The 18,640-nt window shown below is 46.7% G+C and overlaps 1 long non-coding RNA gene across 2 annotated transcripts in view; it reads left to right on the forward strand.

The window, feature by feature from the left end:
• LOC132208081 (uncharacterized) overlaps positions 1–18,640 on the forward strand; it is a 74,463-nt gene that overhangs the window by 38,670 nt on the left and 17,153 nt on the right. Inside the window, exon 1 of one of the 2 annotated variants that reach the window (XR_009444174.1) lies at positions 15,168–15,630. The exons of the other annotated variant lie outside the window; for it this stretch is intronic. This is a non-coding gene — a long non-coding RNA (uncharacterized LOC132208081). Of the gene's footprint in view, positions 1–15,167; positions 15,631–18,640 lie in introns of those variants that run through there. 2 annotated transcript variants of the gene reach the window in all.

Here is an 18,640-nt window from a genome sequence, read left to right on the forward strand (position 1 = left end):
CAAGGTGTTAGAAAGGATTCTGAGGGATAGGATTTAAGAGCATCTGGAAGAGCATGTCTTGATTAAATGCAGTCAACACGGCTTTGTGAGGGGCAGGTCATGCCTCACAAACTTTATCGAGTTCTTTGAGGATGTGACTAGAAAAGTTGATGAGGGTTGAGCTGTGGATCTGGTGTATATGGACTTCAGCAAGGCATTTGATAAGGTTCCCCATGGTAGGCTCATTCAGAAGGTCAGGAGGAATGGGATACAGGGGAACGTACCTGTCTGGATACAGGACTTGGATGAGGGGATTGAAGGATGGGTCAGCAAGTTTGCAGACGACACGAAGGTCGGAGGTGTCGTTGACAGTATAGAGGGCTGTTGTAGGCTGCAGCGGGACATTGACAGGATGCAGAGATTGGCTGAGAGGTGGCAGATGGAGTTCAACCTGGATAAATGCGAGGTGATGCATTTTGGAGGTCGAATTTGAAAGCTGAGTACAGGATTAAGGATAGGATTCTTGGCAGTGTGGAGGAACAGAGGGATCTTGGTGTGCAGATACATAGATCCCTGAAAATGGCCACCCAAGTGGACAGGGTTGTTAAGAAAGCATATGGTGTTTTGGCTTTGATTAGCAGGGGGATTGAGTTTAAGAGTTGTGAGATCTTGTTGCAGCCCTATAAAACTTTGGTTAGACCGCACTTGGAATACTGCATCCAGTTCTGGTCACCCTATTGTAGGAAAGATGTGGATGCTTTGGAGTGGGTTCAGGGGAGGCTTACCAGGATGCTGCTTGGACTGGAGGGCTTATCTGATGAAGAGAGTTTGACTGAGCTCGGACTTTGTTCATTGGAGAAAAGGAGGAGGAGAGGGGACCTAATTGAGGTATACAAGATAATGAGAGGCATAGATAGAGTTGATAGCCAGAGACTATTTCCCAGGGCAGAAATGGCTAACACGAGGGGTCATAGTTTTAAGTTGGTTGGAGGAAAGTAAAGAGGGGATGTCAGAGGAGGGTTCTTTACACAGAGAGTTGTGAGAGCATGGAATGCGTTGCCAGCAGCAGTTGTGGAAGCAAGGTCATTGGGGACATGTAAGAGACTGCTGGACATGCATATGGTCACAGAAATTTGAGGGTACATACATGAGGATCAATGGCCGGCACAACATTGTGGGCTGAAGGGCCTGTTCTGTGCTGTACTGTTGTCTGTTCTATGTTCTAACTTTGGATTGTTGGACTCAAAGCATTGGCTTTGTTTTCTCTTCACTGATGCTGCCAGACCTGTTGAGTTTTTTTGTTTCATAATCAAGCTTCTGCTTTTGAACATTTCAGCCTCCTGGTCGTTCTTGGAACTGAATAGCCTTCCCACTTATTTTTATGTCATCTGCAAACCTGGCAATAGTATGTTTGCTTCAAGTATATAAGTCAGTAATATTTTATTGGCAATAAGTATGGATCCAGCACTGATCCCTGTGGTACTCCATTAGTTACACCTCCCTTCAGCCCAACTAACACTTCCGCCATCTACGATCCGACCCCAGCACCCAAGACATTTTTCCATCCCCACCCTTGTCTGCCTTCCGGAGTGACTCCCTTGTCCACTCCACACTCCCCTCCAATCCCACCACACCCAGCACGTTCCCGTGCAAACGCAGGAAGTGCTACACTTGCTCCCACACCTCCTCCCTCACCCCCATCCAAGGCCCCAAGATGACTTTCCATATTAAGCAGATGCTCACCTGCACATCTGCCAATGTAGTATACTGTATCCACTGTACCCGGTGTAGCTTCCTCTACATTGGGGAAACCAAGCGGAGGCTTGGGAAGCGCTTTGCAGAACACCTCCACTCGGTTCGCAATTTCGTTAGAGAGAAAAAGTTTGAGAGGTGACTTCATTGAAACATATAAAATAATCAGAGAGTTAGAGCCTTTATCCTAGGATGGTGACGGCGAGCACGAGGGGGCATAGCTTTAAATTGAGGGGTGAAAGATACCGGACAGATGTCAGAGGTGGTTTCTTTACTCAGAGAGTAGTCAGGGAATGGAACGCTTTGCCTGCAACAGTCGTAGATTCACCAACTTTAGGTACATTTAAGTCGTCATTGGATAAGCATATGGACATACATGGAATAGTGTAGGTTAGATGGGCTTCAGATCAGTATGACAGGTCGGCACAGCATCAAGAGCCGAACGGCCTGTACTGTGCTGTAATGTTCTCTGTTCTATAAACACGTGCACCCCCCAGTTGCGAACCATTTTAACTCCCCCTCCCATTCCTTAGACGACATGTCCATCATGGGCATCCTGCAGTGCCATAATGATGCCACCCGAAGGTTGCAGGAACAGCCACTCATATTCCGCTTGGGAACCCTACAGCCCAATGGTATGAATGTGGGCTGCATGAGTTTTAAAATCTCCCCCTCCCCCACTGCACCCCAAAACCAGCCCAGCTCATCCCCTCCCCCCACTGCATCCCAAAACCAGCCCAGCTCATCCCCGCCTACCTAACCTGTTCTTCCTCTCACCTAAACCCTCCTCCCACCTCAAGCCACACCTCCATTTACCACTTAGTAACCTCATCCAGCCTCCTTGATCTGTCTGTCCTCCCTGGACTGACCTATCCCCTCTCCACCTCCCCACCTACACTCTCCTCTCCACCTATCTTCTCCTCTATCCATCTTCGGTCCGCCTCCCGCTCTCTCCCTATTTATTTCAGAACCCTCTCCGCATCCCTGATGAACAGTGTCGGCCCAAAACTTCAGCTTTTGTGCTCCTAAGATGCTACTTGGCCTAGACAATAAAATGTGAGGCTGGATGAACACAGCAGGCCCAGCAGCGTCTCAGGAGCACAAAAGCTGACGTTTCGGGCCTAGACCCTTCATCAGAGTTTATTATCTTGGATTCTCCAGCATCTGCAGTTCCCATTGTCACTGCTACTTGGCCTGTTGTGTTCATCCAGCTTCACACTTTGTTATCTTGGATTCTCCAGCATCTGCAGTTCCCATTATCTCTCCCTTCAGCCCAACTGCCTATTTTCTATTCTTTGACCAATTCTGAAAACATGCTAATATACTATCCCAAAATTATGTGTTTTTTTTCTTATATTAGGTAAACTTAGGGCGATATTTTTTCAAGTGCCATTTTAAAATCCAAACACAATACTTCTACTGGTTCTGTTTTATCCATCCTGTCTGTTACTTACTCAAAGAATTTTTTAAAAATTGTCAGGCACAATTTCCCCACCATGAAGCCATGCTGACTTTGCTTGATTATATTATCTACTTCCACAGTTATGGACTAGACCAAGTCCCCAACAAATATGTATCAAGGAGATAACCTAGACTCCAACTTTTATTTAAAGACAAGTCTAGGGTGCTGTGTTCTAGATGTAAATCGATTCGGCACACCACTCAGATTTAAGCAAAACCACTTTCCCCCTAGTTAAAATGCAGACAAAAGAAAGAAGAATTGAGATTAGTTTAACTCTACTGGAAAACTTAATTGAATAATATATTACTTAACTACCAAACAACAACTGTTCCAATATAATAATATCCCATAAACACACCTTGGCAAAGGCAAAGACAGTAAAACAGATTGTCTCACATGATTCTGGTCACAGAAAGAGAACCCCTGCTTTTAGCTGTAACACAGAGAGAGATGGGGAGATATGGAGAGAGATAACAGCTTCCACGGCCAACTTCAAACCTCAACAACTGTCGAAATCTAAACTAAAACCTTGGTTCTGTGGGAGCCTGACATGACCCATTCATACTGAGATAGTAAGAACTGCCGATGCTGGAGAATCTGAGATAACAAGGTGTCGAGCTGCATGAACACAACAGGCCAAGCAGCATCAGAGGAGCAGGAAAGCTGATGTTTTGGGTCGAGCCCCTTCTTCGGAAGTTACCCATTCATGCTGCTTTTGTTGTTACAACTTCAAAAAATAAAACCCCAAGGCCTCTCGGGCCTTTAGAGAAGAACACAAACCAGGACAAAATACACCTCTTAAAGCCATAGTATTGCCAGACCACATGACCTGCTGTTGCATCTTTTATAACAGACTGCAATATTTTCCTAATGAGAGGTTGCCTATTTTTTGTCATCCTTCCTTTTCATATGAAGTTGTTACATTGGCAGTATTCCAATCTACTGCTTGAAATGTTCCAGATTCCCGGGATATTTGGAAGATTACTGCTAGTGCATCCAGTATCTCTGTAGCTACATCTTTTAATATCCTAGTGCAGGGTACATCAGGTCCAGGATACCTATTGACCTTTAGCCCCATTAGTTTCCCGAGCACCTTTTCTCTGGTGATATTTCCTGTCTGCTTTTTGTACCTTGTTAAGTAAGTAATTTTGAGATTGTATTTGTTTCTTTTGCTATGGAGACTCATATGAAGTATTTATTTGTCTCATTTGCCATTTCCTGATTCCCCATTATTATTTTTGCCGCCTCCATCCTTGAAGGGATCTGCGTTCACTTTGACTTCTTTCTTTCTTTTCATTTCTTTAAATACGCTTTTGTTGTCTGTTTCTTTTCTATTTCTCGGCTTTGAACTCTTTCCTTATTTCTGGTTTTCCACTAACCTTGGGCACTGACTGTTGAATTGGCAGAACATTGGAGAGAATGCTTAGGATATGGAATTTTTGGTCCGATAAATAGTACTCAACATGGTGCTGTTGCCCCAGCTCCTGCTCAGGTCTCTCCCAGTTGAAATGCCAAATGGGACCCTGCCCATGCTCTTCACAGCTGCCCTGCAACATTAAATGGCTGGAGGCAGGACATCGGGGTGCCGTCTTGGATAGAAGTTCTACCTTGTAGATATCCTGGCCACTTAGAGGCCAGAAGAGTCTGAAGTTGCTGTTGGCTGGATGGCGGGTCCCCGACGAGGGGTACGGAGTGGTTGAGGGTTGTTAGGGGTTGTTAAAAGGGTGGATGAGCATTTAAGAGCGTGAAGTGCCTAGGATCAGGCCAAGGGACCTGTGAATGATGTTCCCCTACCAACTCACTTTTTCTAGGCTGGATTGTGCATCTCAACCTGACTGCCTTTCTGATTGACATCTATCTCCTTACGCAATAGAGGGGATCCCTTAAATTGCCATCAATTAGTCTCAGGAGGTCAAAGGATAGGCAGGCTGCTTGACAGTTCCCCAGAACTTCCACACATGTACACACAGTGCCCTCCAGATTTTATGTGTTTCTTCCCACCTTCGTATCTGTGGGATGGGGCTTTATAATGTAGCTCATGCAGTGCTAAAACAAAGAAGTTATCCTGAACCTTGAAATAGGACTGGAATGATACACCCAAATCTGGTGACTAAACTTAAAGAGTAATAATTTTGGTAGTGTTGAGTAATAATGATGAAATTTACCCAACTTGTTTTAAGAATGTGACATTTTATCAACAAATTTAACTAATGCTATTTTCATTGGAGTACAGGGGATTAATAAGTAGTGAATGGAGACATAAAGGATTATGATTGGTTGGGGTAAGATAAACGTGGAAAGTCTGTGTTCCTATGGCTGATAGATGATGTTACAAGGAGAATGGAATGCATTGATGTTTTGGGGAAAAGATGTAGGGGGATGTTCGGAGGAATTTTTTTAAAGCAGTGAAGGTTCATGGGCCAGGATCTTGCTGCCTGTGGAAGGGTTAGAAGCCGAGAAAATAAATGATTTCAGTCACATGAATGCATATCTCTGGGAGCTTCATTCCTCATATTGCCATTAGATTTTATTTATGGAGGTTCTGTTATATTTAGAGTGGTTTGACTGGCATTCGATGTTTTGACAAAGTTTGCCAGATTTTGTTGGCATCATGTGAACTAACGTTGAATTGATACTTGCTTAACTACTAATTATTTTTGGTAGACGCTGTAGAACATACCATATGTATGACAAAATAGCAAAATTACAAGAGAAATCTCGTTCAAAACCGAGGTAACAGAGCATCTTTTTAAAATTAACAAGAACATATAATTAACACACTTAATAGCTGTGGCATAGTGTGATTTAAAAGAATGCTGATGACCAGAAGTGAAATAAGGGTTGTAAGATCCACTATTTGAAACGGAGAAAGAGCCAATTAGATTGTACTTTGGATTTGGATGTAGTGAGAATGAACATCGCTTGAAAAAGATGGATGTTTCAGGTTAAATTGTTTTGAGTCCTGCTTCATAAATATAAAGGAGGGCTTCATGACTTACAAAGCTACTGTTCCTCCACCATTGTTCTGCAGGAATTACTGAACCAAACAACAGAATATGACCAGCATCACTGACGGTTCCCTCGTTGGATTTGACATGTTGCATTTGAGAAGGAAATGGCCTGTTTCCATCATTCCAGAGTACTTTTGTGAATCCTTGTATTTATTTCTGGGCCAAATACAGGAATTAGTTTTATTTAATAGCTCCAATAAGTTAAAACTGTAATCGAAGTTAGTTTTCTTCCTCCTTTGTCGTGTATCTGTTGGAGTTGCACACAGCACAACGCGTCTTGGATCAACACAAATTGACACAAAATGAGCAACTTCTAAATGTGACTGAAGTAATCAACTGTTTAATGACCATTTATGATGGTTTGGAACAAAATCACAAGGATTTGGTCAACGTGCCACTCTGTGTCGAAATGTGTCTGAACTAGCTGCTGAACGTCTTTGATCCCTATGTATGATTTACACTTTAATGTAAGTTCAGATTGTCCTAAGGTGCACTAAACTGCATGCGACATATTGGATTTTGATATGTACAGGATCAGTTAAGTAAATGTGAAGATTGTGGACTGATTAAAATCAATCCGAGTATTGTTGACATAAGGTTTCAGTATGTTCTAGTTTCATTTCAGTTCAACAGATAAAGTAGTTGACAGTTTTAGCGACTTTTGTTTTAAATCATAAAATTGAAACTGATATACTTTTGATTCCATTTGGTCAGATCTGCCCAGGATCATGTAGACATCTTGACATTCTGATTGTAATGCTCTTCACGGTGACAAATGTTAGTGCTGGAGAATGACATGTATAAAATACACAATATGAACATCATCCAGTTAATGTCAAGGAATAAACGGCCAGACGTAGAATAAATTTTCATATGACCCTCAATCTCATAGAGTCATACAGCATAGAAACACCATATCTATGCCTACCAACAAACACCAAGCTGCACTAATCTCATTTGTCAACACTTGGTCCAGAGCCTACTTTGACCTAGCATTTTAAATGCTCATCCCAGATGCTTTTTAAATGTTGAGAATACCTGCATCAAAAACCCTCTCAAGCAGTGTGCTCCATATGTCTATCACTTTTTAGATGAAAAAGCTTTCAGACTTCCTCCAAAGCATTTAATCCTCACCTTAAACTTGTGCCATCTGGTCTTAGACACATGTGCCATGGGGAATGGATTCTCACCATGTATTCTGCCCGTGCCTGTCATAATTTTCTATGCCTCAATCAGATCCCCACCCACACCTCCGCCTCCTCTGCTCCAAGGAAAACAAACCCAGCATACCAGTCTATCTCATAACTGAGACTTTTTAACCTAGCCAGTATCTTGAAGAGCATTAACTGTGCCATTGTGGTATTTTCCAGGCTAATTGTCGTTCAGCTTATCTCAGTCAGATTGTTTAGTAAGCTCCATTTAGGAATAATGTTATGCACTTCACTTGGAAATGTATTAAGACTGTGACAGTATATTGGGGAATCCTTGCAAGCGGAGAGAATTTTATTTTCCTTCAGTCCAAGCTGGATATAATTCTAGGACTTGGAGATGAAAGTCCGGGGTTAATCTTTCGGTGTCCTTCTCTGCACCCCACGTGACCTCCAATTTTTCATTTGTATAAAGTTGAGCTTTGTCTGCATGAGATGTGTTCCAATATTAAATCATTTTTGCGACTGTCAATTTTGACATTCTTCATTTGGTGCGTACCCGTCATATTGATTGCAGCTCAAGTTCCTTCTGAATGTCAAAACCAAAATGTTTCATTTTGCAGTAAAATTGCAGACATTGAGCTGAAATTCGCGCTAGGGAGCACTGAAAGGCATAGATTATTTCTCAGTACCACCCTCATTAATAATTATTCCCTTTTTCTACCTGCCAGACAGGAACTAGATGCTGAGAATTACCGAAATGAAATTCAGAGTGGGTGTGTGGTGCTTCCACATTGCTCAATGCTCCTCTGGACCCCCAACTTGGACACTAGTCACCAGCATCTCCAGCCACACCCATCAGTAGCACCCCATGTCCACAGTTTTGACATGTGGCATGTTCCAGCCTCAGCACATCATGGCACATCTCAGATCTGCTTTCAGTACTCTTCTGTACTTCATTGCTGCATTTTGGATTGCAGCAGCCCCCCTCATTGCAGTGCTGCTGCCAGGGCACTTTTATATGCAGGAACAGGCACCCATTCGTGTATTGGGCCACGTTACACATCAGGACACCTTGCTTGAGCTCTCCACTCTCATTTTGTCCCTGCATGAATGCTAACAGCTCCTCTGCCTTGTCTTCATTTGCCTTGTCTTTTTATGGGTTGCCCCCTCTGCCACATCTCACAGACTCATAATGCTAGTATATTGATTAACTTTTTGTCATCGAGACCAAGCCAGACAGCTTGTCATGTTTGTCAGCAGTCAGCAATCAAAGGAGTGGATGTGTTGCCGTTCAGCACCGTGATATGTTGATCTCACACCTGCAGCATGTGCCAGCTGCAGAAGCACAGAACGCGTTGCATTGTCTCCAACCTCATGGTCATGCTTCATGTTCTGAGGGGAATGGTCTGTAGTCAAGGGAGGCAGTTCCAGGCAGCAGATCTAGGTAACTCCAGGGCATTGTCTGATATCACTCGAGGGCCTTGGAGGCAATCAGTTGGCTGCTCAGAATGATCATGGTCAGGACACTATCCTCATAGGTTGTGAGAAGTCAAACGTTAGACACCTCACTACCTGTGATGCTGCTTGGCCTGCTGTGTTCATCCAGCCTCACATTTTATTATCTCTACCTGTGTTGGCTCTTTCTGCCCTGCTGTGGGCTGTTTTTCCTGGAATGAAACAAAGGGAGGGATTGAGTGAGATGAAATGAGCTGGTGCATTTGTTCGTGCTCATGTATGTTTGGGAAGGGAGGTGAGGTCTCCTGGGTGAGAGCAAGAGGCACAGAGAGCATACAGGAATAATAGCCTTGGGGCCTCAAGTAGACGAGAGCAAGCGAAGACAGACATTGAATGCTTTGGTGAGAATGGTATTACATGAGCTGTGCTGAAGGGTGGTGCAGAATTAGAGAGAGTGTGAATGTGAGGTAGCACAGAACAATGAGGCTCTTCTGTTGGAGCAGGGGTCACTGATCTTGCAGCACTGCTGGATGGTTCTTTTGGTGGTTGAGACTGCATTGACACTGGACGGCCTCAGATGAGTCTGGCCGAGTCTTGTGTCATGGCCTCCTGTGCTTGTCCTTGGGAAAGAGGACAGTTCTGCACTGCACCAATCCATCCACCAGGACTTCCAGGTCCCTAACTGTAAAATAAGGTGCTAATTTCCTCTTTCCTGCCCTGTCTGGGACAAATGCTATGAACTGTACAAGGCAGTTCTGGATTCTGAGCATTTTACTGGTTCACAATAGCCTTTAAACATGGCACTAGTGCCAGTAATACCAGGATGGTCCAGTTACGATGAGTAGGAGAACTAACTAGCATCGGCTGAGAGAGGCGCAATAGGAGCATTGTTGCCAGTTATTGAATAGGTTTGCCACAACAGCGTGAGAAAATCTGTTCGGTCTTTTGGAGAGCTACTGTCCTTGCAGTGCAATAAAAATGACACTGAACTGATTCATTCCAGTGTTTTAGACCTGAAGATTTAAGAACAGAATTAGACCATTCAGCCCATTGAGTGGGATCAATCATTCTCAATCCCATTCTCCTGTGTCCATACTAAGCAAGAACATATCTATCTATGCCTGAAATCAACTCTGACTTGGCCTCCACAGGTTTCTGCATCAACGAGTTCCACAGATTCACAACTTTCTGACTGAATAAATTCCTCCTCATCTCCATCCTGAAGGGTAGTCCCTTTGACTCTGAGGCTGTGCCCCCAGGTCCTGGTCTCTCCTACTCGTGGAAACATCATCTCCATGTCCACTCTATCCAGGCCTGAATTACCTTCAGTGTGCCCCCTTCATCCTTCTAAACTCCATCGAGTACAGACCCAGAGTTCTCAGCCATTCCTCACATGACAGTCCCTTCATCGCCAAGATTATGTTTGAGAACCTCCTCTAGACCCTGACAAAGGCCAGCACATCCTTCCTTAGACAGATGGCCAAAAACTGCTCTTAATATTCCAAATGCAATATGACCAGAGCCTTACACAGCCTCAGCAATACATCTCTGCTCTTGTATTTTTGCCGTCTTGAAATGAATGCTGACATTGCATTTGCCTTCCCAACTGCCAACTGAACCTGCATGTTAAAAGAATCCTGAACTAGGGCATCTTTGTGCTTCAGATTTCTGAAGCCTTTCCCCATTTAGAAAATAGCCTATGCCTGTACTGCCACTTCTCTACAGACTCTCTGTGACCTCCCCACTTCCTCAACACTACTTGCCTCTCCACCTATCGAAATGTCATCTGCAAACTTAGCAACAACCCCCTGTGGACTACAATACCATTAGTTCCTTTGTCCAGATTGCTGATGTATAACGTGAATGGCTGTTGTCTGAACTCTGATGACTGTGGAACTCCTGTAGTTGCTGGCTGCCATCCTGCAAAAGACCCTTTTATTGCCACTCTCTGCATTCTGCCAGTTAGCCGATCCTCTATCCATGCCAGTACCTACTCCCTAACACAATAAGCTCATTTTTTTTATTTTGAAGCGTCCTGTGTGGCACCTTGTCAAAGGCTTTCTGAAAATCCAAACAGATAAAGTTCAATGGCTCCCTTTTGTTTTTACCCACTGGTTACATTCTCAAAGAATCTAACAGAGACCTTCCCTTGACAAAGTTGTGTTTTCTCAGCCCAATTTAACATGTAGTTCCAAGTATTACCATGTCCTTCCAAGTACTCTCCGATCTCATCCTTAATAATGGATTCTAAAATCTGACCGAATGACCAGCGTCAGGCTAACAGGTTTTTCTCGTCTTTTAATTTCTTGTCTTTTGCCTCCCTCCATTTTAAACAGGGGTGTTATATTTGCCATTTTGTACTCCTTTGGGACCCACCCTGACTCCAGTAATTCCTGAAAGATCATCAATACCTGCATGGTCTTCTTACTTATCTCCTTCAGAACTCTGGGGGGCAGTCCATCTGGTCCATGTAATTTACCATCTTCTCGGAATTATAGAATTCCGACAGAGCGGAAAGAGGCCATTGGGTCTGCACCATCTCCGTCAAGAACATCCCACCAAGACCCAGCCCTGTACTGTGTCCCGGCAAGCTCACATTTGCCATGGCTGATCCACCTTGCCTGCACATCTTTGGACTGTGGATGGAAATCAGAGCACCTGGCGGAGACCCGTGCGGACATGGGGAGAATGTACAAATTCCACACAGACCCTTCAGCTTCCCCTGTACCTTCTCCTTAGTGATGGCCACCGCACTCACTTCTGCTTCAGACTCCCTTAAAGTTCTACTACTGGTGCCTTCCAACCTGAAGACTGATGCAAAATACTTGTTCAGTTCCTCTGCCATTTCTTTGTTCCCCAACACTACTTATTTGGCCCCTCTTGAAATTTTCTTTGGATTTACAGTGGTGTTTTACAATAACAATATCTACTTTATTGTGTTGACAAATGGATTGTTGAGATGATCACAGAAACAATAAGCAAAATTCATCAGTACTCTCAATTAACAATCATATAGCGCAGCTGAACACGTGGCTACGCAGCTGGTGTAGGAGGGAGGGCTTCAGATATGTAGATAATTGGGATGCCTTCTGGGGAAGGTGGGACCTGTACAAGAAGGACGGGTTGCATCTGAACTGGAAGGGGACCAATGTCCTGGGTGGAAGGTTTGCTCGAGTAGTTCGAGAGGGTTTAAACTAGTATGGCAGGGGGGTGGGAACCTGAGCTGTATACCAGAGGTGAGCGTTGATGCAGGTGAGGCAGTAGCAAGAGGTAGACCAGCTAGTGGGAAGGATTTTCCTGGGAAGGAACCAAGGGATCGGTTAAAGTGTGTTTGCTTTAACGCAAGGAGTATCAGGAATAAAAGTGATGAACTTAGAGCATGGATCAGTACCTGGTGCTATGATGTTGTGGCCATAACAGAGACATAGGTTTCTCATGGGCAGGAATGGTTGCTGGGTCTTCCAGGGTTTAGAACATTTAAAAAGAATAGGGAGGGGGGAGAAAGAGGAGGGGGTGTAGCACTACTAATCAGAGAGGGTATCACAGCTACAGAAACTTCCATTGTCGAGGAAGATCTGCCTACTGAGTCAGTATGGGTGGAAATTAGGAACAGCAAGGGAGTAGTCACCTCGTTAGGGGTTTACTACAGGCCCCCAATAGCAGCAGGGAGATTGAAGAAAGCATAGGTCGACAGATTTTGGAAAAGTGTGGACGCAGTAGGGTTGTTGTAATGGGTGACTTTAACTTTCCCAATATTGATGGGAACCTCCTTCGAGCAGAAGATTTGAATGGAGCTGTTTTTGTAAGGTGTGCTCAGGAGGGTTTCCTAACGCAGTACGTTGAGAGGCCGACGAGGGGAGAGGCCATTCTGGACTTGGTGCTCGGAAACGAGCCGGGGCAGGCATCAGATCTTGTGGTGGGAGAGCATTTTGGTGATAGTGACCATAACTGCCTCACATTCTACATAGCTATGGAGAAGGAGAGGATGAGGCAAAATGGGAGGATATTTAATTGGGGAAGAGGAAACTATGATGCGATTAGACATGAGTTAGGAAGCATGGACTGGGAGCAGTTGTTCCATGGTAAGGGAACTATAGACATGTGGAGACTGTTTAAGGAACAGTTGTTGGGAGTGATGAGTTAATATGTCCCTCTGAGACAGGCAAGAAGGGGTAAGATAAAGGAACCTTGGATGACGAGAGCGGTGGAGCTTCTTGTGAAAAGGAAGAAGGTAGCTTACATGAGGTGGAGGAAGCTAGGGTCAAGTTCAGCTAGAGAGGATTACATGCAGGCAAGGAAGGAGCTCAAAAATGGTCTGAGGAGAGCCAGGAGGGGGCACGAGAAAGGCTTGGCAGAAGGAATCCGGGAAAACACAAAGGCATTTTACACTTAGGTGAGGAATAAGAGAATGATGAAAGAAAGAGTAGGGCCGATCAGGGATAGCATAGGGAACTTGTGTGTGGAGCCTGAGGAGGTAGGCGAAGACCTAAATGAGTTTTTTTGCTTCTGTCTTTACGAAAGAAACAAACTTTGTAGTGAATGAAACCTTTGAAGAGCAGGTGTGCATGCTGGAATGGATAGAGATAGAGGAAGCTGATGTGCTGAAAATTTTGTCAAACATTAAGATTGACAAGTCGCCAGGCCCGGACCAGATTTGTCCTCGGCTGCTTTGGGAAGCGAGAAATGCAATTGCTTCGCCACTTGCGAAGATCTTTGCATCCTCGCTCTCCACTGGAGTCGTACCTGAGGACTGGAGAGAGGCAAATGTAATTCCTCTCTTCAAGAAAGGAAATAGGGAAATCCCCGGCAATTATAGACCGGTAAGTCTCACGTCTGTCGTCTGCAAGGTGTTAGAAAGGATTCAGAGGGATAAGATTTATGACCATCTGGAAGAGCATGGCTTGATCAAATACAGTCAACACGGCTTTGTGAGGGGTAGGTCATGCCTTACAAACCTTATCGAGTTTTTTGAGGATGTGACTAGAAAAGTTGATGAGGGTCGAGCTGTGGATGTGGTGTATATGGACTTCAGTAAGGCATTTGATAAGGTTCCCCATGGTAGGCTCATTCAGAAGGTCAGGAAGAATGGGATACAGGGGAACTTAGCTGCTGGGATACAGAATTGGCTGGCCAACAGAAGACAGCGAGTGGTAGTAGAAGGAAAATATTCTGCCTGGAAGTCAGTGGTGAGTGGGGTTCCACAGGGCTCTGTCCTTGGGCCTCTACTGTTTGTAATTTTTATTCATGACTTGGATGAGGGGATTGAAGGATGGGTCAGCAAGTTTGCAGACGACACAAAGGTCGGAGGTGTCGTTGACAGTGTAGAGGGCTGTTGTAGGCTGCAGCGGGACATTGACAGGATGCAGAGATGGGCTGAGAGGTGGCAGATGGAGTTCAACCTGGATAAATGCGAGGTGATGCATTTTGGAAGGTCGAATTTGAAAGCTGAGTGCAGGATTAAGGATAGGATTCTTGGCAGCGTGGAGGAACAGAGGGATCTTGGTGTGCAGATACATAGATCCCTTAAAATGGCCACCCAAGTGGACAGGGTTGTTAAGAAAGCATATGGTGTTTTGGCTTTCATTAACAGGGGGATTGAGTTTAAGAGTCGTGAGATCTTGTTGCAGCTCTATAAAACTTTGGTTAGACCGCACTTGGAATACTGCGTCCAGTTCTGGTCGCCGTATTATAGGAAAGATGTGGATGCTTTGGAGAGGGTTCAGAGGAGGTTTACCAGGATGCTGCCTGGACTGGAGGGCTTATCTTATGAAGAGAGGTTGACTGAGCTCGGTCTCTTTTCATTGGAGAAAAGGAGGAGGAGAGGGGACCTAATTGAGGTATACAAGATAATGAGAGGCATAGATAGAGTTGATAGCCAGAGACTATTTCCCAGGGCAGAAATGGCTAGCACGAGGGGTCATAGTTTTAAGCTGGTTGGTGGAAAGTATAGAGAGGATGTCAGAGGCAGGTTCTTTACGCAGAGAGTTGTGAGAGCATGGAATGCGTTGCCAGCAGCAGTTGTGGAAGCAAGGTCATTGGGGTCATTTAAGAGACTGCTGGACATGCATATGGTCACAGAAATTTGAGGGTGCATACATGAGGATCAATGGTCGGCACAACATTGTGGGCTGAAGGGCCTGTTCTGTGCTGTCTCTGCGCCGCCCCTCCCCCCGCCTTTTCCTCCATCTCTCTTACTCTCAATCCGAGCCTCTCCACCCGCTCAGCAGGGAGCGTTGTGAGTTTCTTTCGAACAAAGTTTAAAGATCTCTGTTTGAACCCAAGCCATCCGCAATCAGACTGCATTTTTAATTCCCCCTCCCTCCCTCCCTCCCTCCCTCCCTCCCTCCCTCCCTCACATACACACACAGTCTGTCTCTTTCTCCCTTTCAGTCAATCCCCTTCCTCTCTTGGTCCTACTCAAGCCTTTTCCCACCCCCGACTCTGCCTCGGCGATGAGTCCGCTGTCTGGATCCCTTTTCCCAGGCGTGGGCTGAGGACCCAGCGGTTCGGCAGCGGGGATCATCGCACGACGCTCCCGGACCCCTACAACCTCCTGTTCTCCAGCGGCCTCCAGCATGACCACCGGGCTGGGAGCAGGCATCCGGGCTGCCGGAGCGCTCGCTGCTCAGTGGCTCAGTCCTGCGCCGCCTTTGCCGGGAGCGGGGATCCGAGGTGGGAGAAGGCCTCTTCGCCCGGCTCCTGGGCACAGCTACCTGCCTGAACAGCTGCCTGGCACCGAGCCTGCGCTCCCCGAGCACCCGGCCGCGGGTCCGCGACGCCTTCCGGGGCTGAGTAGCCGAAAACTATCTCCTACTGCAAGGTGAGAGCGGGGTTTGGGGTGAAGGGAGGACTGGGGACATGAGCACGGTCCCTGTTTCACATCCTGCGCCGCTCCTATCACAAAGCGAGGGGTTGGGAATGTATGTTTTGGGGGTGAGAATAGCCCTCCCCGGGTGAGAGAAGGCTGGGGACATTGGGAGGGTGTCTATTATACAGCCCTGCGCGGGTTTCCGTAGCCGAACAGCCTACTGCTCTCGTACTACAAGGTAAAGGGAAGGCGGGGGATGGAATGGGGTGGGGTTTCGAGGATAGCCGTCTTGGAAGTGAGAGGACATGGGGAGAGTCACTATCGTACAGCCCAGTGACTGAATGGCTTACAGCTACTGCAAAAGGGTCGTGGTGGGGGTTGGTTTAGGAGAGGGGTGTTGTAGGGAGGTTTGGGGTCACGGGCAGAGCTGCTTTCTTCAGCCGAACAGCCACTGCCACAAGATGAGATGGGAGGAGGTGTTTTCGGAGCGAGGGGATGCCCCCTCGCCCCGCCGCTGTGGGAAGTAGGATCTTTATCGCACAACCCTCCGTAGCCGAATAGCACTCCGACGACAAGGTGGGAAGGCAGGAGGGGCTCCCAGGGATGAGGAAAGGACAGAACCAGGGTCAGTATAAGGTTAGGGGCTGAACAGACCCCTTCCAGGGGCTGAGGGGAGCTCTTGATGCCCTGCGCCAAGCGACCAGCCGAGATCGACCCGCAGCTCTCCGACTACAAGGGGACCCTGTCTCAGAGCATTTCTGGCCGGAGCTCTGAGGGAAAGGGTCATCGCACCCAAAACGCTACCTCGGGACTTTTTCTTGACAGATGCTGAGCATTTTCAGCAACTTGTGTTTGCATTTCTACCCGGAGGTGGGTTTGTGGAGAGACACCATGGTAAGGGAATGGGTGTGGGGTTTGATGGGGCAGTCACAGAGACTGTCGAGAGAGAGAGAGAGAGAGAGGCAACCCCCGTGTCAGGGTTTGGAAAATCTCCGGCAGTGCTTCATTTCTCTCTCAGCCGAAGGCGCTGCGTGCTTTGGTTTCCTTTGCTCTTGTACTCTCTCCCCCTGTGAATAAAGCCAGAGTGAGAAAGAGAGAGAGTTTGTGGTGGGAGAGAGAAAAGGGACAGAAAGATGGAAATAAAGGAGCATGACAAGGGAGTGAAATTAGGGCCAGCAGAGGTGAGAGAGGGGGAGAGAATCAGAGTGAGGGAGGAAGAGTGATAAAACACAAACAAAAGAGAATGGGAGGTAACGAGGTGTTCATGAGCATGAAACAGCAGGACATGCAGCATCAGAGGCCAGGGAAGCTGATGTCAGCCTGTCTGCTGTGTTCATCTCCCTTCCTCCGTTCCCCCCCTCCTCCTGCCCCTTTGCCCCCCCTCCTCCTGCCCCTTTGCCCCCCTCCTCCTGCTGCCCCTTTGCCCCCCCGCCCCCTCCTCCTCCTGCCCCTTTTCCCCCCTCCTCCTCCTGCCCCTTTTCCCCCCTCCTCCTCCTGCCCCTTTTCCCCCTCCTCCTCCTGCCCCTTTTCCCCCTCCTCCTCCTGCCCCTTTTCCCCCTCCTCCTCCTGCCCCTTTGCCCCCCTCCTCCTCCTGCCCCTTTGCCCCCCTCCTCCTCCTGCCCCTTCCCCCCCCTTCCTCTTGCTCCCTCCAGTCATCCATTCCTTCTTCCAGTCAGTCCTCGCTCCCTCGCTCCCTCCCACCAGCCATCCATTCCTCCCTCCCTCGCTCCCTCTAGTCAGTCAAAACAACTAAGAAAATTACAGCACAGGAACAGGTCCTTCAGCCCTCCAAGCCTGCGCCGATCAAGATCCTCTGTCTCACCTGTCACCTATTTTCTCACGGTCTGTGTCCATTTGCTCTCTGCCCATCCACGTACCTGTCCAAATATATCTTAAAAGACGCTAACGTGTCTGCGTCTCCCACCTCCGCTGGCAACACGTTCCAGGTGCCCACCAACCTCTGTGTAAAGAACTTTCCATGCATATGTCCCTTAAACTTTGCTCCTCTCACTTTGAACTCATGACCCCTCGTAATTGAGTCCTCCACTCTGGGGGTAAAAAGCTTTTTGCTGTTCACCCTGTCTATACCCTCATGATTTTGTTGACCTCAATCAGGTCCCCCCCAATCTCCATCTTTCTCATGAAAATAATCCTAATCTACTCAACCTCTCTTCATGGCTAGCACCCTCCATACAAGGCAGCATCCTGGTGAACTTCCTCTGCACCCTCTCCAAAGCATCCACAACCTTTTGGTAATGTGGCGACTGGAACTGTGCACAGTAGTCCAAATGTGGCCAAACCAAAGTCCGATACAACTGCAACATGACCTTGGCAAGTCTTGTACTCAATACCCCATCCAATGAAGGAAAGCATGCCATATGCCTTCGAGACCACCCTATTGACCTGCGTTGTCACCTTCAGGGAACAATGGACCTGAACACCCAGATCTCTCAGTTCATCAATTTTCCCCAAGACTTTTCCATTTACTGTATAGTTCGTCCTTGAATTTGATCTTCCAAAATGCATCACCTCGCATTTTCCCGGATTGAACTCCATCTGCCATTTATCTGCCCAACTCTCCAGTCTATCTATGTTCTGCTGTAACCTCTGATAGTCCCCTTCACTATCGGCTTCTCCATTCCTCCCTTGTAGTGCGATTAGGCAAGACTAAGGAGGCATAGAATGGGTGTGCAAAATGCAGGGCAATGGGGACAATTGAATTGTGGAGCTGGTTTAAGGAACAGATATTGCGTGTCCTTGATAGGTACGTCCCTGTCAGGCAGGGAGGAAGCGATCAGCTAAGGGAACCGTGGTTTACTAAAAAACCTGTATCTCTTGTTAAGCAGAAGAGGGACGCTGATGTGACGATGAGACCAGATGGTTCACATGAGGTGATGGAGAGCTACAGATTAGCTAGGAAGGATTTAAAGAGAGAGTTAAGAAGAGCAAGGAGGGTACACGAGCAGACACTGGCAGGTAAATAAAGGAGAACCCGAAAGCTTTCGATAGGTATGTGAGGAAT

Source organism: Stegostoma tigrinum, unplaced genomic scaffold, assembly GCF_030684315.1.
Source record: "Stegostoma tigrinum isolate sSteTig4 unplaced genomic scaffold, sSteTig4.hap1 scaffold_281, whole genome shotgun sequence".
Lineage (NCBI taxonomy): Eukaryota > Metazoa > Chordata > Chondrichthyes > Orectolobiformes > Stegostomatidae > Stegostoma > Stegostoma tigrinum.